General features: G+C 38.8%; 1 pseudogene; it reads right to left on the bottom strand.

Annotated features, from left to right (window-relative positions):
* Positions 1-13,392: 13,392 nt before the first annotated feature.
* On the bottom strand, positions 13,393-14,258 carry LOC109696363 (small ribosomal subunit protein uS2-like; annotated as a pseudogene).
* Between the last annotated feature and the right edge of the window lie 10,732 nt (positions 14,259-24,990).

Raw genomic sequence — 24,990 nt, 5'->3', positions numbered from 1 at the left:
GCCTATGTGTAAAGTTCTCAATGCAGACTTGCACTGTCCCATGTTCTCTTTAATCTCTAGCATAACTCAGCAGCCCACCAGCAGCATCATTCTCACAAGCAGCCTACCAATCAATACATTCCCCCCTCAAAAAACCTCACATCCTTCTTCAGTGAGTCTTTTATATCCAGTGGTAAACAAGGAGGTGGAGCAACAGTTCTCAGGGAGGGGCTTGGCATTGTAACAAGAGAAATCTGCTCTCTACTTAAACAGCTTAGGAAAAGCAACTGTGCTGCATCTTGCCTTCTTGCTCTCTTCTGCTGCTGGGGCCAAACTCAGCCTGTAGATTATTGGGCACAGCTGTGCTTATGTCAAATTCTCATAAATTTCTCATAATCCATTTCTCACAGAAAAGAACATTAATGGAACAAATAGTGAAATCTGAATAATTTAATAGTATCATAACTATGTTTACACCTTAATTTTAACAAATGTACCACAGTCATGTAAATAGAAGTTGGGTAAAAGGTATATGGGAACTCTCTGTATTATCTTTGCCACTCTTCTGTAAATCTAAAATTATTCCAAAATTAAAAGCTTACTGCAAAGAAGGAGGAGGAAGAGGGAGGGAGGAGGAAAAGGATAAGAGGAGATTTGGGGGCCCCTTGCAAGGGGGTACAGTATCAGTTACTTTAGTGTTGTTGTGACAAAATGCCTGACAAAAGCAAATTACAAAGAGGGATTTATTTTAACTCATGGATTCAAAGGTTTCAGTTCATAGTCCTTGGCCCTGCTAATTCTGGGACCAAAGTAAGGCAGAACATCATTGTGACATGTGGCAGAGGCAATTCATCTCACGGTACACAGGAATCAGAGAAAGGGAGTTGTAGGAAGGGGCAGGATGTATACCCAAGGACACACTCCCAGTGACCTGCTTCCTCCAACTGGGCCCCACCTCCTCTTCACCATCCCCAAATAATGCCATCATGCTTTGAATTCCTCGAAGAATGATCCATTGATTAGGTCAGAATCCTTAGGATCCAGTCCTTAAAGCCCCCAATACATGAAAGTGTGGGGTGTATTTCATATTCATACCATATTGTTAGGCACTCAACCTAACTTGGGGGTCAAGCGAGGCTTTCAGAGGAAGTGATGTTTAAGCTGAGAACTGAAGGACGAATACACGTTAACCGGACGAGATACAGGAAGAGATGAAGAGACATTCAGAAATAGTATATAGAATGTTTCAAGAGCCAGGAGCAAAAGACAGCATGACAAATTCTGGAATTTCATAAAATGTAGTGTAGCTGAAGCTTACAATAAGATGGGAAGATGAGAAGGAGAGTATGGTGGGAGATAAAGCTGGAGTGACAGGACACCCATTGTCTTAAAGACCATGCTGAGAACTTTGACTCTGAAGGGAATTCCAAGAAAAAATAAAAATGACTAACATATATTTTTCTAAGACTTTCTTTATAAGTAGTGAAAAAAAGGAAAATTAAAGTAATTGGATGCTATTTTAATTTATTCGATTATCAAATATTTATTTCTGGGATTATTTTATTTGGGAATGTAACTTTCATTTTGTTTTGGGTTTTGTTTATTTATTTTTGAGACCGGGTCTTGCTATGTACCCTAGGCTGGTCTTGAACTCATAATTCTCCTGACTCAGCCTCCTAAACACTGGCTTCCCCATGTAGGTATGTGCGTGGCCCTCACCGATACCTGCAGCCTCCCTGTAGCAAGGAGGGTGTGAAGAGGGGATTTTTCACACCCTGATGGTGCTATTAATCTTTCTCATTAATATTTGGCAGTTTGAATACAAAGATCCCAAACTACTCATTTGTATGTCTTTGTTCCTTCATTTTTACCTCTGGCTTTTTAATTTTATTATTTTTTTAATCGTTTTTACATTTACTCACATGTGTATACATTGTTTGGGCCACCTCTCCCCTCACCCCCTTTTTTTTTTCAGGTCACCTTGACCTTGCAACCCTCCCAACCTTCCGCATAGCTGGGATTAAATAGGAGCGATGGCACCTTTATTGTGGTTTGGATTTGCATTTCCCTTAGGATTAAGTGGTGTTGAGCATGTTTTTGTTTGTTTGTTTTGTTTGAACTCAGGAGCTACACCTTGAGCCACTCCACCTGCCCTTTTTTGTGATGGGTTTTTTTCGAAATATGGTCTTGCAAGCTATTTACCTGGGCTGACTTTGAACCATGATCCTCCTGATCTCTGCCCCCTGAGTAGCTAGGATTACAGGCATGAGCCACCAGCACCAGTTTGAGCATGTGTAATATACTTGTTCATTGGTATAATCTTTTGTTAAGTATCTATTTTGGACATTTGCTTAATTTTTAAACTTTTTTTTTTTTTTTGCTTTTGAGAGCTCCTTACACATTTTGGGCATTATTCCCTTGCCAGGCAAATAGTTTGACAATATTTTTTTCGTACTCCATAAATTGACTCTTCACTGTGCTGATTGCTTCCTTTGCAGAAGTTTTTTAAAGTTTTTGTTTGTTATGGAGTCTCACTGTATGGCCTAGGCTGATCACAAACTCCTGGACTCAATTGATTCTCCTGCTTTTGCCTCCTAAATAGCTGAAAATAAAAGCATGGGTTACCACTCCTGGCTTAGAGTTGTTTAGTTTGATGTAACCTAGCTACTCAATTTTTACTTTTGTTGCTTTTTGCTTTTGAGATTTTCTCTAAAAACTCTGCCAGACCATTGTCCTAAAGCACATCTCCTGTTTTCTTCTAGTAGTTTCTTAGTTTCCTATCTCACCATGTTGTGTGTGTGTGTGTGTGTGTGTGTGTGTGTGTGTGTGTGTGTATACGTGCATGTCTAACCATATGGGTATTATCAACATCTGTAGGCAGAACTGGCTATGTAATTTACAGGGCCAGTGCAAAATAAAATTTAGCATTCCTTATTCAAAAATTATTAAGCACTCCAAGATAGCAACTATACAGCCTCAAATGAAGTATAGGACCTTTCTGAACATGGGCCTGGTGAAGACTGCACAGGTTGTGTTTTTTAAACTAGCCCTGTCAGAAGGAAGGAAGGAAGAAAGGAGGGAAGGAAATGTCCTAATATATCTTTGAGTTTGGGGATTATTTTACACATTTAGATTTTCTTCAACCAGGCACAAGTACCCAGTATGTGTCTATAGAAAACAAAACCCAAATTTTACTTAAAGCAGCACTACAATTAATTGTATTGTGGTTAGGCGCTTTTGAATATCCACTTGGGGCCACTGAGAATAACAGATGCTCTTTTTAACATTTCTATACTGTGTTTTTAATCACTGCAGAGGATAGAACGGGATATAAAAATAAAATCACTTTTTTTTGCTAGGTCAAAAAAAGCAAGCACAAGCTGAACCACAAATAACACATTTCCACCTACTTTAGTCCCATACAGAATTAACTATTTGGTTGGACATTGAACATTTGCTTGAATGATATAATGCTGAAATTTTTTTTTAAATACTGGGACTTGAACTCCGAGCCTACACCTTAAGCCATCCCACTAATCCTTTTTTGTGATGGATTTTTTCACGATAGGGTCTCACAAACTATTTGCCTGGGCTGGCTTTGAACTGCAATCCTCCTGATCTCTGTCCCCTGAGTAGCTAGGACTATAGGCGTGAGCCACTGGCGCCCGGCAATGCTGAAATTCTTTATACCTGTACTCATATGCACATAATTGACAGCCAATACTGGAAAAAGGAGGGCCGGCAGAAGGCCTACTGCATCTTGAGTATTTACTAGTCCAATGAGAGATTTAGCAATACATTATTTTTAAGAGAGAAAGGTTGCATCTGGAAAGCAAAATAAGACAACTTTAATGAGAGCATTGAGCCAGGTGTGGTGGCGAGTACCTGTAGTTCAGCTACACAGGAAGTTGGCTTGAGCCCCAAGAGTTAGAGACCAGCCTTGCCAACATATTAAGAAAAACAAATTGTTAAAAATGAGAGTTCTAAGTGGTTTAAAAAAAAATACACAGATATTGGAGTGCCCTTCTTTAGAAGTTATGAAAAGAATCCTTAACATGTTGACTTGTGATGACTTATAACTAGCTATTTTGGCACTAATGAAGTACAAAAGCCAAGAGAAATCACTTAATCCTTTTAGTGTTCCAATGGATAATCTGTCTAGGTACAAAGGACTGTCTGTACAGACCCTTGGCTGCAAGTTTCTTTCTTTCTCTCTCTCTTTTTTTTTTTTTTTTTTTTTGGCAGCACTGGGGCTTGAACTCACGGCTTTACTCTTGCAAGACAGGCACTCTACCACTTAAGTCACTCTGTCAGCCCTAAAAGTTTCTTATTTGGTATATTCTGTATGGTACTGCACACTTAATAATTCCCCATTGTGTAATTTCAGACAGAAGGAACATGAAAAAGAAAAGGAAAAATGCTTGGTTATTTACCATTTCTTCCTCTCTTCCACATTATATTAATTGTGTATGCTGATGAAAAGCTTTTCCTCAGAATATCTTTGAAGCAAAAGGAGGGCCACTTGTTCCTTATTAGAAAGAGGAGGAGAAAAGGAGGAAGCAGATTGCTAAAGACAGAGGGGAAGCCTGAACAGATGTGAGAAGAAGAAGATGGCAGGCTGCTCTAGACACAGAGAAATGCTTCGAGGAAGGAGGCTCGTGGTGTAAAGCATAAATAACCCTCCTCTATCTCCCTTGAAACCTTCAGTAAAAAAATGACATCACTCATCAATATTTTTGTAGTGAGATTTGAGTTATTTAGGTATGGCTTTCTCAGGGAGTCTCAGAGAGCCAGGGAAGCTCGGGATATTCACATTACAGGTCCAAAAGGAGAAAAGGAAGTTCTCCTTTCTTCCATGTCTGTTTGTCGCAGCAAAGGTGACATGCATGATCATTTGTTTAAATTTATCTAGTCAATGCACACACATTTAAGTTTTACTCATACGCTGATAACCTATTAATTTAATAAATATCACTCCAGCTCCTGCTGGTTGCCAAATTGTGCTAAATTGTTCCTGGGGAAAAACACCAAATAGTACAAACTTACTTCTGGAACTTAGAGTTTATAGGTTATAGTCTAGTATAAGGAAAAGGCCCAAGGAAGCTATGAACAAAGATAGCAAGTCCATCCAGGCACGGTGGCTTGAGCCCAGTTTGAGCCCAGCTTGAACAACATTTTTGAGGCCCTGACTCAAAAACACAGCAATAACAACAAACGGTTGGGGGTGTGGCCCAGTGCTAGAGGACTCGCATGTGTGAGGCCCTGGGTTTTATCCCAAAAACCACAAAAAAACAAAATAAAACAAATGTAGCAACGAAAGGCACTATAACCTGTATTTTATTCTTTTGTTTTAGGGGTTGGCTTTGTCTCACTATGTAGCCCAGGCTGGCCTCAAATTCAAGATCCTCTTTCCTCAGTCTCCAGAGTTCTGAGGTTACAGGCATGTATCACCACGCCTGCTACATGTTTGTTTGGTTGGTTGCTTAAAGCAAAACAAACTTTTTAGACAAATTAGTTATATTGCAGAGCTGGCAGGGTGGTTCAAGTGGTAAAGTGCCACAGGGTCTAGCAGTGTAAGGCTCTGAGTTCAACGCCCCCCCCCAGTACCAGCCCCCACCCCCCAAAAATTGCAAGCATATTGCAAAGTTTTGTTACAATTTTACTGTAAGAAAAAGGCCTCTAGCAGACCAATTCAAAGACTCACTCTTGGTAGAAATATTTTATAGGAAAACAGAAAGATGAATCCTTTTTAGATTAGACACAAACAAATGTTTGAGGTCACTACTCAGTCAGATGACAGGTAATTGGCTTTCCCAGAACAAATCTTAATCTTTGAGTGAATTTTTAAAAGATATTTTTATGTTCTTCCATTTAATTTTTATCTACAAATATATTCTGTTTTCTTATATTGGTGTATATTTTAAACATACTTTTTATTGTAAATCAACAGAAAGCTAGTCAAGTGAAAAGAGAGGGAAAAGCATTCTACCCAAGGGGAACAGTTCATACAAAAACCCTGAGGAGAGCTCAAAAATCTAGCTTCTCAAAGAATCAACAACCCTCTGAATTAAATGGGCCAATGAACTGAACAGACAATTCTCAAAAGAAGTACAAATAGCCAATAAATATGTGAAGAAATACTCAACATCTTTGGCCATAAAACGTTGAGATTCCACCACACCCTAGTCAAAATGTCTATGATCAATAACAACAAATGCTGGCAAGGATGTGGAGAAAAAGGAACACTTTTACACGATGGTAGGAATGTAAATTAACGCAACCACTATGGAAAGAAATATGGAGGTCCCTCAAAAACTAAAAATAGGACTACCATATGATCTGGGCATATATCTGATGGAATGTCTTCCAGGATACAATAGAGCCACCTGCACACCCATGTCTATTGCAGCAGTATCCACAATAGCCAAACTTTAGAAATAGCCCAGATGTCCTACAGCTGGTGAATGGATTAAGAAAATGTGGTATATATACCCAATGGAGTTTAATTCAGTCATAAAGAAGAATGAAATTATGTTGTTTGCAGGTAAGTGGATGGAACTGGAAAGCATCATGTTAATTGAAATGAACCATGCTCAAAAATCAAAGGTCATATGTTTTCTCTCATATGTGGAAGCTAGACCTATAAGTTAAATGTATATGTAAATATATATATAATCATATATACATGCATACATATATAAATATAGTGAGAGAGAGAACAAGATTGTATTAGTGGGTCTCTGAGGGGACTATGGAAGGTGAGAGAGGGAAAGAAAATGTTACAGAATTAAAAATATTGAGACAACCCATCTATATATGAATATAATATAATGTACTGCAATGTGAACTATTGAATGTTAAGGAAGCATGATGATAAAGAAAAAGTAATGGGGGTTAATTTGATTAAAGTGTGATATACACAGGCCTGAAGTACCAAGGCAAGACCACTCTTGGACTATCAATATACATTTTTTTTAAAATGAAGGACAGGAGGGTAAAATAGGTATTTTCTGGGGCTGGGTATCAGTGGGATGTGGCTGAGCATAAGGAAAGGGTGATGGTGGATGTGTTTGTATCCATATCTGAAAACAGAAGAATGAAACCTGTTGAAATTATTCTTCTAAAAAGGGGTGGAGGATGAAGGATAATGACAGAGGGGGTAAATCTAACTAAGATATATTGTAAGCACATATGTAAGTTTCACAATGTATCCCTTGTACAACTGTTATATGCTGATAAAATAAAAATTACATTAAAAAAATTTTAAAGCCCCTGAGGGGGACCGGAGGCATGACTCAAGTGGTAAAGCTCCTGCCCTGCCAGCCTGAAACCCTGAATTCAAACTCCTGTATTGCCAGTGTAGAGGTTGTAATTTGATTTAGAAAGCAGAGAGATACACTCTGATTGGTTCAGTCTGAGCCATATGCCACCCCCAAGGGTAAGGTAGTGAGAATAATATGAATGGAAAAAAATGCTATCACCAGAGAGGGAGGAATCAGAACCCAACAAGAGGGTGACTCTCCTTAATATTTCCATAGAAGAAAGGAGATTATAGAAATTGACCCCTAAGGGTTCATACAGCTCCATCCTTTCCTATACCATTCTTATTTACTCCCCCCCCCACAAGGACAGGTGAGTGACATCTTATTAGTGCCATGGATGGGCCATTAGAAACAGGAAGCTGAAGCACTGCAATGGAAGGGGCTGTGCTTGCTGTGCTCTCTGCTCTCTGCATGTTAGGGTTCAGTAAACTAGTGCAAAACCTGGCTGCTGACAAAGCGAGTGTGCTCCTGGAAGACCTAACCCTAAAGATGGCTTGGAAGGCCTTGACGTGAGTGGGACTTGGGGGAAGCCCTAATTTAGCCTCACACATAAGGCACCTTGCTGCAATGTATAAAGGGAACCCTCCCAGATCTGCTTTCCAACTGGTGGGTTAAAACTTGAAGAAAAAGGTAAGAACGTGCTAGACATCTAGCAGATGGATTTCAGTTAAGTAGGTGAATGTCTTGAAATAGTTCTATTAGTTGGGTCTCTTCATTACGAGGACAAAAAAACCCAACTCAAATTAGCTTAATCAAAGCAAAAAGAAGTTATTGGATCACATTATGAGGAATGTAGAGTTGTGTGTGTCATTAAGACTTTCTGTCTCAATGCTCATCTTTTCTTGCCTTGGCTTCATCCTCTGACTCTTGGTGCATTCAGGCTTTCTTTGGGTGGAGGAAGGTAGACCCTAACTACATGAGCTTTTCTCTCCAAACAGTCACACATCAAATTCCAGGAAAGGTCCGTGGTAGACCTGCTGGGTCGGGTCCTAACCTCTGCACCAGTCACTCTGGTCAAGGCCAGATCCTAGTCACGTACCTATCCCCCCTAGAAGTCCAAGGCTGTCAGAGTATTGTGACTCAAGTTAGTTGTAGTCCTTTCCTCATCCTCAGAATCTTTTTTTTTATTTTTTGGCAGTACTGGGGTTTGAATTCAAGGCTTCAGGCTTGCAAGGTGTTAGGTCTCCAACAGTAGGGAACAAACTATTACCCAAAGAAGGGGAGGAAAAGGATACCGAGGAGACAAAAGTGACAAAATCCAAAATGATGAGGAAAATTAAGGATAAATTATTTTATGTGAGCAGCACGGACGATGTGTAAAAAGCCTTAACTCCCAGAATCCATTTAAAAGTTTTGCAGTTTGAACTCAGGGCTTCATACTTGTGAGGTATGCACTCTACCACTTGAGCCACATCTCCAGCCCTTTTTGCTTGGTAATTTTGGTAATAGGTTCTTGCTTTTTGCCCAGGTTGACCGGGACCATGATCCTCCTGTTTCAGATTTTCTGCCATCGCTGGAATGACAGGCACATACCATTGCACCCTGTTTTTTTCTGTTGAGATAAGGATCTCGCAAATTTTTTTGCCTGGGCTGGCCTGGAACCGTGATCCTCCTGATCTCAGCTTCCTGGGTAGCTTGAGAGGACAGGCACTCATCATTGGGCCCAGCTTAAAATACTTTTCTTAAAGAGAATTTTTTTTTGTGAAATAAAACTCAAGATATTAAGAAAAGAAAGCAGAATGGGAAATAATCTTACTGTCCTTGGAGATGTTGAAAAGAGCAAGAACTGGAAGCGGACTCAACAGGTGAGGTGAAATAGGCAGAGAAAAGGACACAGAGATACAGGTGTGGAAGTAATTCTACCTCTGGAAGGTAGAGCAAGAAAAAGCAGGTACAATCCAAGAAAGCTACCCACAGGCCAGCACAAAGAAGCCAGAACATCTCAGATGGTAGGTGTCAAATGCTTCCCTGCCTGGATGTCCAAATATTGAGATATCCATATTTAGAGATATATTTAGGCCACAGTGGCACCTACCTTCAGCCCCTAAGGATGATAAGAACAAGGCAAGGGCTGAGACTGGTAGGATCTAGATTCAAGGCCAGACTAGTTCATGAGACCCCATGAGCAAAAGACTGGAGGTGCAGCTCAAGCATGAGAGTGCCTGCTTTGCAAGCATGGAACCCTGAGTTCAAACCTCAGTCACTCCAAAAAGAAAGAAAGAAAGAAAAAAAAAACAACAAGGCAGGGCCTCCAGGTCTAGAGACAGTGTGGTTCTCAGTAGGTTTCTAAGTCCAGGATTCAGACACAGGAGACAGACAGATGCCTTCAATTTCTGATTGTTATGATTACAGTCCACTTCCAGTTCTTGCTCTTCTTTTTTGAGACAGGATCTTGCTATGTAGCCCAGACTGGCCTCAAACTCCTGCCTCATCCTCCAGAATGCTGGGATTATAGGTAGGTGACATCACACCCAGCCTCAAAATGCTAGGCCACAAAACTTTAGATGTGGACTTGCTTTTCTGGTCTTTGTTGATGGCAATATTGTGAAAGAATTGACTTCATGTTTATGTTTGGAAGTAAAGAGTAGTTTTGTATGTTATTAAAGTAGGTTGCTTTCTGTCATTGAGTATAAATGAAGTAGATTTTCTCTATATCATTGAGCATTTGAACAAACCACGTGGTAAGGAGTCTAACTAATGCCTGACATGTTTCCAGCTTTGCTCTTGGGAAGTTCAAGGCCACTCTGACTCTTGATGCTTTGCACATGGTTTTTGTTTGTTTGTTTGTTTGTTTCTCCTTTCCAGGAGCTTTGAACATCTTTTGTCTCTAGTATTCTGCAGTTTCAAAATAAGGTGTCTCAGTATGGATCTTTTCCCTTTCCTTATCCTGAAGGGTCCTTTTACTCTGGAAATTGACTTCCTGCAGTACTGTTAATTTTTAAATAGTTCATTCCTTTACGTCTTCCATGGTTTTTTAGTTCTTCAACTCTCTTCATTAAAAATACTGTTTCTTGAGGGCCTAGTATGTGTATGGTTTTGTTTTAAGAGGTGACCAAAATATACATCTGTGCCATGGAAGTATTCACATTTTAGATAGATTAACATTTTTCAGTGATCCTGTAATTTTCTTTTTTTCTCTCTAATGTCCATCTTTTTATTCTTTCTGGAAGATTCCACAATTTATCTTCCAATTTATTTCTTTTGCTCCCGTTATATAATATTTTTGATTTCTTTTCTTTTATATTCAAAAATAACAGTTTTATTTAACATATGTTACACCTTAACATTTAAAACATCATGCTCTAGTTAAATATTTCATCAACAACCTTGTATACAAATAAAATATTACACAAAATATATTTAAGAAAATGTTTTGGTCTTTGATCTGAACAATATATAAAAACACAGGCACTTCTACACTGAGGCAGAGAAGCAATCACTACTCAGAATAATAATAACTTGTGAAAATACAGCAAGACTAGAGTCCTGGAGTTTTAAACTGACAAACCACTTAAGAAAATGTCTGTGACTTCAATCTTTACAATTCACGTTCAAAATCACATATGCTTTCTTGGTCCACATTGAAAATTCTTTAAACCATGTGGTTGCCAGGGGCATGTCAATCTTCAGTTAGGCACTAGGAAGCCATACTCACAATTTTCAAAATACTAAAATTAGTTAACTATGATGATACGATCCAGCAAACCAAATTCAAGAAAAATTAAACCATCTCTGTCCTTATGACTTAAGACCACAAGACACACAGGATTTGCTACACAGTGATTCTCTTTTTGCAAAATTAACTGATTATATGAGCACAAGAGAATACTGTTGGGGTGGCAGAGAATTAATATTTTCAATTTCTAATGGCTCTGTATTATTTCATAGGTGCATCTCTCTCTCTCTTTTATTTTTTTTTGGTGGTACTGGGGTTTGAACTAAGGGCCTCATGCTTGCTAGGTAGGTGCTTTACCACTTGAGCGACTCTAACCCTCTTTTTTTTATTAATATATATTTATTGTACAAAGTAATGGGTTTCATTATAACATTTTCATATATATAATGTACTTTGATTATATTCTTACCCCACTACAGTCTTTTGTCCTTCCATAGGCCCTTCCTCTTTCCAAATCATCCCCCTTTCACTTTCATGTCTTTAAAAAAAAATTAAATTCACCATATGAGAGAAGAAGTGATAATTGTCTTTCTGAGTCTGACTTGTTTCACTTTACATGATGACCTCCAGTTCCATACATGTTCCTGTATATACTTGATTTTGTTCTTTATAAATGAATACTAGGCATAAGTTTATATATATATATACATCTATGTGTGTGTGTGTATTATATATTATGTATATATACATAATTTTTTTACCCATTCATCCATTGATGGGCACCAAGGCTGATTCCATAACTTGGTTATTGTGAATACTACCATGATAAACATGGGTGTGCAGGTATCTCCATTATATACTGACTTTGATTCCTTTGGGTATATACCCATAGGTGGTATGGCTGGATCTTCTGGGAGTTCTATTTTTAGTTTTTTGAGGAATCTCCCTACTGATTTCTATAGTGGCTGACTAATTTACATTCCCACAAATAGTGTGTAAGTTTTCCTTTCCAAAACTCAAATTTGTGCCACCATTTACTGTGGTTTGCTTTCTTGATGATAGCCATTCTTACTGGGATGTGATGGAATCTCAATATAGTTTGGGGTTTTTTTTGATGATACTGGGGTTTGAACTCAGGGCCTCATGTTTGCTAGGCAAGCACTCTACCACTTGAGCCACTCTGCGAGCCCAGTATAGTTTTGATTTGCATTTCCCTGATGGCTAAAGATGCTGAACATTTTTTCATGTATTTAATTGTACTTCTTCGTTTGTTCAGTTCATCTTTTGTTCAGTTCATTTGCCATGGATTATTTGGCTTTTTGGTGTTTAATTTTTCAATTGATTATATATTCTGGATATTAATCCCCTGTTGGATGAGTAGCTGGCAAAGATTTTCTCCCATTCTGTTTTTGTTTGTTTGTTGTTTGTTTTCATGGTACTGGGGTTTAAACTCAGGGCCTTCACCTTAAGCCACTCCACCAGCCCTTTTTTTCTGATTTTTTTTTCTGAAATAAGATATTGAGAATTATTTTCCTGGACTGGCTTAGAACCGAGATCCTCCTGATCTCTGCCTCCTGAGTATCTAGGATTACAGGCATGAGCCACCAGTGCCCAGCTCTTCTTTTGATTTTTTTTTTTTTTTTTTTGGCCTAACACTTGCTAGGCACTCACTCTTACCACTTGAGCCATTCTGCCTCTGCCAGTCCAATTTTCTCCCATTCTATGTAGGCTCTCTCTTCAGTCTGCTGATTATTTCCTTTGCTGTGAAGAAGCTTTTTAATTTGATGTAGCCCCATTTGTCAATTCTTGCTCTTATTTCCTGAGCTATTAGAGTTCTATTCAGAAAGTCATTGCCTATGCCTAGATCTTCAAGTGTTTTCTTAATATGTTCTTCTAGTAGTTTCAAAGTTTTAAGTCTTATGTTAAGGTCTTTGATCCATTTTCATTCTGTTATTTATTTTTTAAAATTTTTTTGGCAGTGTTGTAGATTGAACTTTGGGTCTCACACTTGTTAGGTAAGTGCTCTACCACTTGAGCCACACCCCCAGCCCTTTCTGCTTTGGTTATTTTCATTTTTGCCCTGGTTGGGCCTCCCATGTAGCAGGGAAGTCAGGCATCACCACACCCACTTTGTTTTGTTCAGATGGAATCATGCTGATGTTTTGTCTAGGCTGGCCTTTAACTAGGAACCAGATGGCTATAGCTGTGTGGATTTATTTCTGGGCACCTTATTCTATTCCATTGACCTCCATGGCAGTTTTTGCACCAGTACTATGCTGTTTTTGTTAGTATGGCTCTGTTAAGTTTGACATCAGGTATTGTGGCACCGCTAGCACTGCTCTTTTTTTGTTCAGGATTGCTTTATGTATTCATGGCGTTTTGTGCTTCTGTATGATTTTTTTTTTTTTTAGAAACTGGTGTTTATTTTCCATCAACCTTTTTTCCATTTTGCTGAAGGGATGGCAGATCAACAACTTAAGACCATTCAGTGGTTGTCCCCACCCACTCAGTTGCCTGAGCGTTGGGAGCTGCAGACCAGTCTTCAGCAGCAGGTTGGGAGCTCCAGTCTTCAGTAGGGAACTGCTGGATAGGCAGCAGTACAGTGAATTCAGGAGCTGGTGCAGTCCATTTGCCCTGAAATTCCTCCTTAGTCATAGCCTTTTCAGCGGCAGCCTGTTCTTCCTTCTCAATCTCTTCAGGATCTCTGTAGAAGTACAGATCAGGCCTGACCTCCCATGGATGTTCACGGGAGATAGTTCCACGCATGCGCAGAACTTCCCGGGCCAGCTTCCACCACATTAGACCCACCGAGTGAGCTCCCTTGTTGTTGCATGGGATGGCAATGTCCACATAGCGCAGAGCAGAATCTGTGTTACACAGAGCAATGGTAGGCAAGTTGACGTAAGATGCCTCCGTGAGAGGCTGGTGGTCAGCCCTGGGGTCGGTCACCACCAGCAGATGTGGCTCACGGAAGGCCGCCTGGATTTGATCACTGAAGGTTCCAGGAATGAAACGGCCAGCAATTGGGGTGGCTCCAGTGGCAGCGGCAAACTGCAGAACCGCCCGCTGGCCAGTATTCCTGGAGGATATGACACTGACATCAGCAGGGTTTTCAATGGCAACAATGGCTGGAGCTGCCAGCAGCAGCTTCTTCCAGGTCCTCTTCAGATTTGTGATGTAGATACCATCACTTTCCTTTTGTAGATGTACTGTTCCGTCTGGAAGTCAAGGTTGGTGCCACTTAAGTGGGTTCCTGCTGCAAGGAATTTGAAGACATGCTCCTCCTTCATTTGCAGGACCTCAAGGGCTCCGGACATTGTGTTAGCTTCCCTGTAAGTTACAACTGGAATCAAGAATAACGCCGTATGGACCCCTCCCTGGGTAGCGCGGAAAGGCTGATTTTTTTGTTTGTTTGTTTTTTCTAGTTCTATGATGAATGTCATTGGAATTTTGATGGGGATTGCCTACACTCTATAGAATTCTTGACAATATGGCCATTTGAGAAGGTTCTTAGTAGCTTCATTTACTTGCTTGATTGTTTTGTTTCTTGCATTATCTCTGTATCTCTACATTTCTTTGTCCCCTTTATTTGCTCTGGTCTCTGCTTCTTATGAGAAGAACTTGCTTTCTCACCTATCTCTATTTAGTGGTTAGGGAGCTAAGAACATGACTGGCAACTCTGACAAGGTGTTAAATTTTTATTCTGCATAATAATAAAATTAGTCAGCAGCTGTCTGATGCAATTTGTATCATAAACATACTTATATTCGGAGGGTCAAAAAACTAGATTTGATTTGCAGAGCTGCCTGACAGGCCACAAATGGGTTAGAAATGGTCTGAGGTATGGATCCCTTCCCTTTGGTCAGTGAGGTGCAGGTAAATGTGTAAGAACCAGCCCTCCAGGGGATAAAAGCCTTGATTTATAACATTTGCTGGTTTTTTCTCCTCTCCTTTCCTTTTCTCTTTTCTCCATTCTGTTCATTTTAATTCTTTCTGAGATAGAGTGTCATTATGTAGCCTAGGCTAACCTCAAACTCACAGTCCTGCCTCAGCCTCCCCAGCACTTGGGAAGTGTATAGCTGTATAGACTATGCCCAACTATTTCTGTAATATAAATACTGTACCATGGGCAATTTTCATCTTGTGAGATATCGCTGAGTGCAGGTGTGGGAAGAAATGTGCACAGTTGGCTCTTGGGAGCTAGTAGGAGCTGGAACCAGCACACATTTGAATACTTCAAGTCTTAGGGGAATCAGTGGAAGTAGCTAGTGCACAGGGCCTGCATTGGATTGTTACTTCTTCTGGGAACAGTCTTGTCAATTTTCCCAAATGTGCTATTCAACTATTATCATTTTCTTTGCATGTCTTGACATGAAAAAGGGTGGAAAGGCCTACTCTATTAGATTTATCATTAAAACATTGTGTGTGTCAATCAGGTAAAGAGAGAGGTACCACACATACCTCTCAATTCACTACGATATATTCATGTTTTCTTGCAGATGTATAGATGATGGCCTTTTGAGGTTGTACAAGTTTCTTACTCTGTAATAATCTCCCTCCTGTGGTTTGAATATGTGCCCCAAATTTCATGACCTGGAAACCTAATCTGCAAAGTAATTTAATGATGATATTTGAGAGATGGGACCACTAGGAGGTGATTGGGACATGAGGGTTCTCTTTCATTGATTGGTTAATCCATTCATGCATTAATAGGTTAATAGGCTATTATGGGAATGACTTTGTTATAAGAGCTCTTGAGATTTGTCTAGCTTGTTTTCTGTCTTCTCAAGTGATGCTTTCTTCCATCAGACACCAAGCACATGCCAGTCCACTCTTGGACTTCCCAGGCCCCAGAACAAGGAGCTAAATAAAATTCTATTCTTTATAAATTATTCTGTATTTGGCGATAGCAACAGAAAGTGGACTAAGACACTTCTCTATTGAATAAAATAAAACAAACATACTGGGAATCCTAGTATTATGGACAATACTTAAAATACTGGAGAAACAAACAAACAAAAAGACTGTCCTACCCTCAGAGAACATACCGTCTATGGGAAATGACTCCAATTGGAATAATAGGAATTCATTTTAAGCTTATTAGATTCATTGATGTTTGGTAACAAGAAATAAAAGACCAATTCTATGACATTTTTCATTTTATCCTTTAAAATTTTTTGGAATTTCTTTTCTCAGTAATATACTTTACAAATTGGGGAGAGAGGAATGTCCTTTACCTTAACTAAGTAAAAGAAAATAATTAAAACTTTAATTTTCATTTATAGCCTAATTTTGATGGCAGGGTATTTAGCATTCAGCTGCCTTTATTTTAAGTGGAATTACATTTTAACAGAAACTATTCTCAGTGAATACTTTTCAAAATAGGAAAGCTACTTTGACAGTTGAATATTTATCTGATGAGTTTAATGGAGCTAAGATAATGTAGGTCAATAGAAAAAATTAATATGTTTCTCACTTAGCTAATTCAGAAAGTTAACAGTGACGATACACAAAAAATTCCACATCAAGTTCAACCTTCCTCTAGAGAAAAAAAAGCTGTAAATTTTCCTTAGAAGTCATATTTTAACCATTAATCAGACAAAATAAACTGTAGTAACTATATATAAATAGATTCCGAAATTATTTTCTCAGCATAAAAAAGGTTCATAACAATGTTTCATTGCGTCTACTTAGCTACACATATGAGAAATTAATATATCACAGCGTTGTCTCTCAGGCAGTGGTAAAATAAGGAGAGCCATTTCACTAGATAGAATAAATAATAAAATGAGAAACTATTGCAGACCCCAAAGTGCATGTTTCCGTAAGTACAGACTTATTAGGAAATAGACTCTCTGGAGAAGATTTTTAAATTAAAGTAGCATTTGAACTAAAATTTGAGGATTTATACGTGGAAGATTACATTTTAAAGTTGAATTAAAATTATTACTATAAAAACCAGGCATAGTGGTTCACACCTGTAATCCCCACACTCAGGAGGCTGAGGGAGGAGAATCACAATTTGTGGTCCATCTGGGATACATAGTGAAACTCTGGGAAAAAATTACTATTTATTACATTTATAATTAGAATAATTGTAATTGACTAGAAATATGATAATGAGAGTAAGAAGTCATATCTCTTGGGTACTTAGTGTATGTCTGATGCTCTTTCAAGGACTTTACATTTCTTTCACTCTTCACCACAACCCTTTGAGGTAGGAACCATTATTAACCCTGTGACAGATAAGAAACTAGTAGTAAGTGGAGTGGCTCAAGTGGTAGAACACCTGCCTAGCAAGTGTGAGGCCCTGAGTTCAAACCCCAGTACCACCAAAAAGAAAGAAAGAAACTAGTAGTAGTGAAGTTGAGATCAAGCTCAGGTAACTGGGCTTCAGAGCTGATGCTCTCCTTATAACTGAGTAGCACCCATGTGTACGAGAGAGTTTAAAGACATAGCAGACATCATCCCTAACTTCCAATGGTATCTATTAGGGTTTGGTTTTTTTTTTTTTTTTGGTTGTAAGAAATATAAATTAATTCTGGCAACTCAAGCATGAGAGACTTTACTGGAAGAATGTGACAAATTTGCAGAGTTCATGGGAAGGTTGATAAGCATACTAGGACACAAGCTAGAAACAGGATCGAGCTATAGATCAAGGGCAAGAACCATAGTGGATTTGGTCATGATCTCCTCTCACCTGGGATGCTTAGACTCCAAACATCTGCAGTCTTCTCCCCTGTGGCTCAGGACATGAGTTACAGAAGTGAGTGTTCAGTTGGCCCAACCTGGCTCATCTTGGATCAGGGAAGAAACAGGGGATTTGATGACTCTCCTAGGGCATTGTGTCCAATAAAGGAGAGGTACCTACTATGAAAGTCAGACTTTGGGTTATTTTTATTGTTGTTTTTTGTGCTGGGAATTGAACCCAGGGCCGCACATGCTAAGCAAGTGCTCTACCATGAAGCTACATTCATGATGCCCCAATGATGCCATTGGGGTTTAAAAGTGGCTTTAGCACTTGCATTAGCTGGGCCACGCTGGTAACTTATGAATCTTTTGTGGCTCATTATGCACCTTTGTAAGAAAGAGATAAGAATAGTATTTAAGGAACAAAATAAGTGAATTTTCATGAAACTTTTTTTTTTTTTGGCAGTAGTGGGGTTTGAACTCAGGACTTTTTGCTTGTATAAGCGCTCTGCCACTTGAGTCATGCCCTCGGCCCTTCATGAAACTCTTAAAAGAGGGCACAGTGCAAAGAAAGCCCACCATAAATCTTTACTTTGATTATGTACAAAATTAAGAATAAACAGATACACTAATTAACAAACACAAAGAAAAGGCAAACTGCTTCTTCCCTTTCCTCTAACAACAAATTTTTAGGCCTTTCGATCAGAATAAATATTGTCTTCAGGAATATGAGAATATGTTTGGAACATTTACCATATTTTTACTTTTGTGTCAGTCTTTTATGTGCACTATTTTTGTTTTCTTTGAACTTGGAGAGATTTTCACCACTGAGAGGATTGATAATCTTTTCAGTAATAATAATTTTAAAAATCTAGTGCCTGTAGGAACATTAACATCTGAAACAGAGGGGGTGTGGGGGTGCAGGGGGGAGAGAGGGCCCAAACAATGTATACACATATGAGTAAATGAATAAACAATAAAAAAGATATGAAACAGAATTGTTTCCAGCAGTCAAATTGTATGGAGTACTGTGCTAAAAACTAAAAATTAAGTCTGAACATGTTATTGCATGCCTGTAATCCTAGCTTTGAGAGGCTGAGGAGGATCTCAAGTTTCATGCCAGCCTAGCGATAGACTCTGTCTCAAAAAACAAAACACAAAACAACACCCCCCCCAAAAAAAACCCTAAGAATTAAGATGGTTCTTTTATGTCATTTTGAGCTAATCTGGGAATTGTAGTTTTCAAAACTAAAATCTTGACAATAAATACTTTTGGGAGGCTGAGATAGGGAGGATTGCTGTTCTAGGATAACGTGGGCAAAAAAAAAAAAAAAAGTCCATGAGACCCCCATCTCAATGGAAAAAAGCTGGGCATGGTGGCAAATGTCTATCATCCCAGCTACAGCAGGAAGTATAAAATAGGAGAATCATGGTCCAGTCCTACCTGGGCAAAAAGTGAAATCCTATTTCAAAAAAAACAAGAGCAAAATGGGCTGAGGCATGTCTTAAGCGATAGAGCAGCTGCCTCAAGTGTGAAGCCCTGAGTTCAAACCCCAGTCCCCAGTGCCACTAAAACAAACAAACAACAACAACAACAACAAAAAAGAACAAAAAACCCTTCACAAGTTGACAAACCTTCAACCCAGATTTATTTAAAGAAAACAAAAGGATCTATATGCCTTTGAGATAGCACTCTAAACTATTAAATGTCATTATAGGAACTCTAAAAATCTAACTGATTGAGATTAATTGGGGGCTACTCTGAATAAGCAAAATTTGTTCATTAAAAATTTGGGCATTAAAAAATTTAGAAAAGGAAAATAGTTTATTATTACATAAAGGTCTCAGAGAAGAGAACTTTTTAATTAGCATCTCTTAAATAATTTGGAAAACAAGAAAAATGAACAAATTTGTTGTTCTAAGTAGTTTAAATACTTTGAATATTGTTTTCTTTCAAGGCTGTTCAAGCATAAGTATTAAGCCACTCTAAGTGAAATGGTCACAAATTATGAGCTGGAGAATCCAGTTTTCAAGATTGTTACCTCTGTTTAGGTGAAAGCACCTGCCAGGCTGCGGAACTGCAGCTGCACTGGGCAGCATTTGAGATCTCTGTCAGCAGGTCAGTGGGTAGGAGACGATGCTGAATAGTGATTTCTGCCAAGCTGGGCAGGAACAAGTGGTACATGAGTGCTCTGCTTTGCCCTGCCGGCCAGAAGCTGGTATCCATTTGAGAGCTCACAGCCCTACACCAGAATTTACAGAAGGAAGAATGGTATAAAAAGAAGTAAACTGGCATTTCAGATGTTTCTGAAATCTTTTAAGCTAAAATCACATGGAACAATTGACTTTGCAGCTACTAATTTTGACAGCTTTTAGATCAGTATAAAAGTGTGTTGTGTTAAACCAGGAGACGGTGGCTTACTCCTGTAATCCTAGCAACTCAGGAGGCAGAGATCAGAAGGATCACAGTTCAAAGCCAACCCAGGCAAATAGTTTGCAAGACCCTATCTTGAAAAAAACCCATCACAAAAGAAAAAAAAAAAAAAGGTAGGGATGGTGAAGTGGCTCAAAGTGTAGGCCCTAAGTTCGATCCCCAGTACCCCCAAAAAATGTGTGCGTTGTGTTGAGGCAGCAGGCACAGTTGAATGCTATGTTTTGGATATTTAGTTTTATGATTAAAAAAAAATGAAGAAGAAGTGACAATACATGCATGAGCCGAGAGTAAATGAGGAAGGAGCAATGAAGGGGTAGAAAACAAAATCGACAAAACATCAGAGGGTATGGTAGTTAACCTTGATGTGTAAAGCAAAGAAAAGGTAAAGGGGATGTTCAAAGTTTCCCTGCTAAGAGGGTAATGGGCAAAAGAGTATTTTCTTCGTACTGTTATTTTTAAGTTATCATTTTCTTATTATAAAAGTAATCCATGCTCACTGTAAATTTCAGGAAAAAAATATTACCACCTAAAACCCAGCCATTCTATGGGTATCAATATGCATGAGAAGGTTTTTGAGAAAAAGGAGGATGAAGGCCCGAAAAGCAGAGCGAATCAGGATGGGACGACAGTATGGCGGGCAAAGGCTGCTGGGAATACAGTTATTACCAAGTAAAGTTAGGTGCACAGCTCACCACAGCAAGGAGCGGTGCACACCATGGAAGATGGGTGTCTAGGTAAAGAAGAGCTGGGAGCATCTTGTCACAGGTTTCAGATTTACGCTGGCCAATTTGGAGGGAAGCAAGGGTTTGCTCAAAGCTGAGTTCAGTCCAGAGGCAAAGACAATTTTTATGGTTATTTTAATTTTTACTTTTAAGTAGCTAGATTCACTCACATAGTTAGAAAAGAGAATGTTTGGTTATTTTGTGGTTGTTTAATATCCTTTTCTCTGATTCTGGCGTGATGTTGTTAGCATCTTGTTCCCCATGGTAACAGAGTGACCCTGTCTGATTATTGTTGTTAATCTGTAAAAACTGTTTATCTTCAATGAGGGAACACTATGGACTAGCTGTGAGCTGCCACTGTAGACTGTCAGGAACATTTTTATTTCTCCACTTCCTCAATCAGCTATTAATCTTGGCACTCGACATGTGCTTGAGTTTCCACGTGGGGCTGTATGAAATCCAGGTGACAAAGTGTGACCTGGAAGAGAGATAGTCTCTGTGTCTGTATAGCTGTCATACAGTTATTACTTAAAGAGCTTGCTGCTTCAGGAATGCTTCTCAGCTGGGGTCAGAGGTGAGAGAGAGCTGCTGCCCTCCAGTGACTGTTGGAGCTTATGCAGAGACTTCTGAGAACTTCCAGAACAGATCAGAGTGAGACAGAGCAAAAGAAAAGCATATTAGCCTGGGACAAGCGCCAGTATAATTTCAGGTATTACTGTCATTGTGACCCCATTAGTTCTGGCTGCCTGGTGAAGGGTGGAAAAATATGGATTACAGGAATCGTAAGTTTTTGTTGATTGCTTTATAAATCAGAGAAGGTACATGTTTAAGAAAGAACAAGAATTTAAATATTTGTATTGCACCAAAAAAAGACCATGCAACCTAGAAATACAGAATAATTATTAAACATGAGGAAGTTAGTGAACTTTTTCATGTAAAATGTTATATAAAGTTTTAGGGCTAGCTGAATGGCTCAAGCAGTAAGAGCCCCTGCCTAGCAAGCATGAAGCCCTGAATTCAGACCCTAGTACTACCAAAAAAAAAAAAAGTTTTAAATTTTACTTAAGTTGAGGGATGATGTTGAGAAGTTGGATTCTTGTCCATTACCAATAGGAAGGCAAAACAGTGCAACTGCTATAGAAAGTAGTATGCAAGTCCCCCAAATTAAACATGGAGGCTGTTCTCAGTGGTGTTCCCCTGTAATTCCCACAACTGGGGGGATGGAAACAGGAGGATCATGGTTTGAGGACAGCCTAGACAAAGTTAAACAAACAAACAATAAAAAAAAGTAAATAATTAAAAAACCAAAAGGACTGGGGGCATGACTCAGGTGGTAGAATGCTTGCCTAGCAAGTGCAAGACTCTGAGTCCGATCCCCAGTACCATAAAAAAAAAGAAAACATTAAAATTCACCATATGATCCAGCAATTCCACTTCTAAGTATATAACCAAAACAACTGAGACTGGGAACTCCAATACATAACTGTATATTATGTTCACATATGTCCTGTTCATTATGTTACACTTATGTATATTAATAAGTTACGTTCATTATATTCATATCAGCATTACGCACTGTAGCCTCCAAATGGAAATAACCAAATGTCCATTGACAGATGGATGGATAAACAAAATGTAGTATTACATATGATGGAACGCAATTCAGGCTTAAAAAGGGAGGAAATTCTGATACATGCCACAACACGGGTAAGACTTGAAGACATTGCTCTAATTGAAATAAGCCAGTCACAAAGGATAAGTACCCACCACAGTCATCTTCATAGAGACAGAAGTAGAACAGCACCAGGTGTGGTGATGCACCTGCAATCCCAGCACTTGGGAGGTGGAGGCAGTAGGATGTAGAATAAGAGAGTCCGAAGTCAACCTGTCTCAAAACACAAAAACCACAAAAAAGAAAGTAGAATGGTGATTGCCAAAGGATATGGGAGGGAAGGGTGAGAAATTACTCTTCCAAATTACTCTTCCAAAGGTACAGAATTTCTATTTGGGGAGATGGAAAGAGCTCTGGAGACGGATGGTGGTGATGTTTGCACAACAGGAGGAATGGACTTAATGCTACTGGATGGTACGCTGAAAGTGGTGAAAATGGTAGATTTTATGTTTTGTTTATTTTGCCATATTAAAAAAATACAATTCTGGGCCCCATGCCTGACCGAGTGTTTTAGATGAGGGCAGACAGGATTGCAAACTGCCAGAGTGTGGGCATTTTTTAGAAAAGCCTCTTCAGTGATTTCTATGCACAATGAGGACAGAGAACCCCTGACCAAATGATGTCTGCCATTCTGTGTTGCCTCAACATCCAGGATTCTAAGATGACCCAACAAGAGAAATGAAGACTGCCAACATTTTGCCCCAATTTCATAAATATATACTGCTGCTTCCTTGGGTAAATTGCTTGAATCCAAACTGCTAACAGATGTCTTTACGTTGATTTGGGGGGATTATTTTTCCCTCTTTATTAATTTTGCTTCTCTTCCTAAAATGAATTAATCTTTTTACAAAACTTCATTTGACTACTGTACAATTCTCCATTCAATTAAGATTTTTATAGGTAACAATAGATTCTAATAAGCTATTCCTATGAAGAAGCGTACATTACACAATGTCATTACCAAAGACCATCTCTTTAATATCTCTTAATCAAAGTCAATATTTTTTGAGCTCTGACATTTCTGTTTTACTTGTCACCAATATCCAAATAAGCTTTTTTTGTTTAGTTGGGTTTTGGGTTTTTGTTTTGTTTTGTTTTGTTTTTGTTTTTTTTTTTGGAGACAGGGTCTAACTTCTGTAGCCCAGGCTGGCTTCAAACTCCAGTCCTCCTGCCTCTGCCTCCCAAGTACTGGACTTAGGTATGTGCTGCCATACCCAGTGGTTTTTTTGGATTTTTTGAGCTAGTCTCTCAATGTAGCTCAGGTTGGCCTCAAACCCAGGATCCTCTTGCCTCCACCTCCTGAGTGTTGAGACCAGGCTTAAAGTCTTAAGCCAGACTTTATTACATTACTTTAAAGTAGTAGTTGTAGAATAATCTTTTCTTAGATTAAAATAATAAGTGTGGGGGCTGGTGATGTGGCTCAAGTAGTAGAGTGCTTGCCTAGCAAGCATGAGGCCCTGAGTTCAAACCCCAGTACTACCAAAAAAAAAAGTATGTATAAAATAATAGGTGTGTAAACATTAAAATCAATTGGAAGTCTGGGGATATAGCTCAGTGGTTGAGTGCTTCCATCTGGAAAGCCCTGGGCTCAATCCCCAACACCACAAAACAAAACAAAAAAGCATTTAGAAAGTTTTCAATAATGAAAATTCAAAGTGACACAACAAAAGGAAAACATAGGTTTATTTTTTCCATAAATCTAATTGCTTTATAGAAAGTAAAGTGTTTTGAAATATTTCATTGTCTTGATGTAATGAGCATTGATATTGGGCCAGGCTACAAAATCAGGACTCAACCAAATTAAAGATGAAATGGAAAATATTTTTTAATGTTTCCTATCTAAATATGAGAAAATTGATTAATGAAAAGTAATAGCTTAGTGTTCTAGGAGATTTTTCAAAATACATGTTACATATAAATCTAATGAGTTTTGAGTAAAAACATTCATAGCAAAACAAGCCTAAGTGAGTTGAAGCTTCTGGAAGTCAATATTAAGAGGTTTGTTTTTAGTTTTTAGGTTCACTGACTTGAAATCCCCTCTTTAAAACATATGATAACTTTACGAACTCTCTGAGCCACGTAGCTTTCATGTGCTATATACCAACCATATCTATGAGTTTGATTTCACCAACAGAGGAGCAGATCTCTGTTTTAAAATCAAATAAGATACTGCATTTTAATTGTTACAGACAAGACATTTATTTTGAAATTAGTTCAGAGTAGTCAAAAGTCCTGATAATAAAAATTTCTCTCTCTTAGTGTCTCTTTCCATTCAAAAGCATTCTTTGTTGGGCATGGTGGCCCATGAATTTGAGGCCAGGTCCCATGACATAGCAAAATAAACAAAGAGCAAAGCAAAATAAAACAAGCCCTGCGTGGTGCCTCGAACTTGTACTCCTTGCTACTTGGGAGGCTGAGATCGGGAAGATGAGGGTTCGAGGCCAGCTCAGGCAAAAAGTCCTAACTACCTCACCTCATCCAATAAAAGCTGGATATGGTGGTACACGATTGTCATCGCAGCTATTCTGGAAGCCTAAATAGAAGGATCATGGTCC

This window comes from Castor canadensis, chromosome 11 (assembly GCF_047511655.1).
Source record: "Castor canadensis chromosome 11, mCasCan1.hap1v2, whole genome shotgun sequence".
Taxonomy (NCBI): Eukaryota; Metazoa; Chordata; class Mammalia; order Rodentia; family Castoridae; genus Castor; species Castor canadensis.
This window is presented reverse-complemented; position numbering and strand designations above follow the sequence as displayed.